Source organism: Echinops telfairi, unplaced genomic scaffold (assembly GCF_000313985.2).
Source record: "Echinops telfairi isolate 266 unplaced genomic scaffold, ASM31398v2 ScPeMD7_7469;HRSCAF=8507_1, whole genome shotgun sequence".
NCBI classification, from domain to species: Eukaryota; Metazoa; Chordata; class Mammalia; order Afrosoricida; family Tenrecidae; genus Echinops; species Echinops telfairi.
Window position 1 is genome coordinate 67,934,323 of NW_022111373.1, and position 2,818 is coordinate 67,937,140.

The 2,818-nt window shown below is 40.1% G+C and overlaps 1 pseudogene; it reads right to left on the reverse strand.

Annotated features, from left to right (window-relative positions):
• Window positions 1-875: 875 nt before the first annotated feature.
• LOC101642761 lies at window positions 876-1,674 on the reverse strand (annotated as a pseudogene).
• Between the last annotated feature and the right edge of the window lie 1,144 nt (window positions 1,675-2,818).

Consider the following 2,818-nt stretch of genomic DNA (forward strand, 5'->3'; position numbering starts at 1 on the left):
AAGAACAAATTAAAATATACCAAGAAAGAAAAGCTTGTAGTTAGTCCAAGGATCGCTGGCCTTTAAGAGTGTTTTCCAGTCCAGTCTTTTGGGGCACCACGCCCTGTCCCCAATGTCCACACTCATTATTCCCTGGTGATCTTGCTGCCCCTCCCCTGCTGTTCTGCTGCACTCCCCCAGTGCTTTGCACAATTACAGTAACCAATCTCATGATCCTTGCTAGTATTTATCTATTTGTTTACTTATCTACGTATGTATCTATCATCTATCTGACTTTATATACCAAATTTACTGTTATCAAAAAAAAGAGAGAATACATCTTTTCAGGAGATTGAGAAGGCAGGGTCCTATATACTATGATCCTAAAATAACAATTTCTAAGAAACCAGTTTAAAAGAATAGCAAAATAATAAAAGGCTATGTATATCCACAACTCAACTTTTATGAAACAAACCAGCTATTACTAGATTGCAATTTGTCCATTCATGATATTACTCTGATAATTACTAAAATCTGTTCCAGGTATATACTGAAAACAGTTTCTTTTTATTCTTGCTGAAGATAGGTACAGTATTATTGAGAAGTCGTCCTAATCCCCTCAGTGGTTCTGTATGTACATATATAGTATACACAAGTATGGGTACCTGGTTCTGCATCTCTCTGTGCATTTTATATACAGCTACCAATATATACACACATACATACATACACATGATGGAGAACTGGGGCACGTATGTACATAACCACAAGCATTAGGCAGGAAAACATGAACACTGAAAGATGCTTGTCATATTTTTCTTCACTAATCACTGGCTGCACTTGACCTTGATTACATAAACAATATGATATTGTCTCTGACCCTACTGGAGAGTCATCTAGGCATCAGCAGTCAGTATGCCTTGGAGAGAGCTCTTCTTATGTGTTTTTTCTAGTTCTTTCTAAGTTTTATCTTCCATTCTAAAGTCTTCCATCATCAGATCAATCCACTTGTAGATCCAGCAAAAAAGAAGCTGGTGATAGAAGAAGTTTATAGATAGCCTCTTTTCTTGCTTCTAAATGAAGTTCTTCATTTTGCTCTGCAAGGCCTACCCCCAGCTTGTAGGTACTCATCTGAGGAGCTGTCTGAGGAGCTTCCCAGCTCTTACTTCCAGTGTGGCCACAGAAGGCTTCTCTTGGGCTAAGCTAACTGAAATAATGCTAAGTCTTCATCAGCTTTGCAGTCTGCTGGTTCAACTTGACTTTGATCTACAATGTCTGTGTGGAGGATTTCAACTATTTGTCATGTGTTGTGGTCTAAACAATGTAAAGTTTCTACTGTTCCCAAGTCTGGTTTGTGCCATGTTTCAATTTTAATGAAGCCATCTTTCACATTTTCATTATTCGTTGTTCTACAGTAAGGCTCTGTGTTCCAGGCTTTCTTTGTAATGCACCAAGGAGCACTATGAGCAATCATTCTCACAAATACTGGAAAGTTAATCTATCATCTATATGTGATAAATGTTATAGGTACACTATCCCCTTTTTCCATCTTTCTCATAAGGTTCATAATTCAAGACTTCAGTCCATTCTCCACCTCCAGTTTCATTCTCACTAGCTTCTGCAACAGTGAAGCTGTCCAATGTAATATTCCTGGACTGAACATGGCAAAACCACCTTAACCACCCATGCACCCATAGCTTGGATTTAGAACTACCTTTTTCCACTCTCCACTCTATGTTCCCTTTTCCATCATCAAGAAACTCAGCTGGACACTGGTGGGTTCTTTGCCTGATGGGGCGATATTGAGCCTTTAGGAGTGATGTTGGAATTGGGTAGGTATAGTTTTCTATTTACCCTGGTTGTAGGGCATAATCATTCTGAGACAACCTATGGAATTTCATGGGTTCTAGACATATTTTTCTATCCATCCATTATATAAACCAATTCAATTTCCCTTTGGTAATCAGAATCAATCACACCACTCAAAAGAGTGGCGCCCTTCTTTGTCTATTGAGTCAGAACACGAGGAGCCCCAAATGTCCAGGAGATATCCTTAACTTCCAGTTAATTGGAATCAGGGCTGTGTCTCCAGTTGGGTGTATTCTTTCTTTTCAGACTAAAATCTCAAGACCCGAAAGCAGAGAGTAATAGGGACAGGAAGCAAAAAGGTTGCCTGTGGGTCATTAGGGATAACAGTGAGTAGTGGTACTCCCATTTCCACAGTTTGATTCTGGGACCCATGAATTCTGGCTATTGGAGAAACAATACCATGTATTGGATGCTAGTTTAGAGCATAAACCAACTTCAGGAGAACATTGCCCCAACATAACAAGGTATTGCCACATAGCTGGTGCTATAGTTGTGTCTTTAGAAGGTCATTCCACTGTCTGTCAAGCCAATTGTTGCAGCACGATGGAGAATATTGCAATACCACTGGATTCTATGGGCTTGTGCCCCTTGCTTTAAAATGATCCCCTTGATCTCAGGCAATGATGTGCAGAATACCATGCTGGTAGGTAAGTCATTCTTCTAAGTCTTTGGATGGCAGCTGTGGCAGAAGCATTGCATGCAGGGATGGAAGACCTATATCCAGATTAAGTGTCATTTCTAGTAAGAATAAAATACTACCCTTTCCGTGATGGAATTGGTCCATTGTTTTGACCTGCCACCAGGTGGCTGGTTGATCTCCCTGAAGAATTATCCCATATCTCGGACTCAGTGTTGGTCTTTGCTATTGGCAGATTGTGTATTCAGCAGTTGTTGCTTTTAGGTACTATCAAATTGGGTCCAACACATAGTGATGCTGTGCACAACAGAACAAAACACTGCCTGGTCTAAC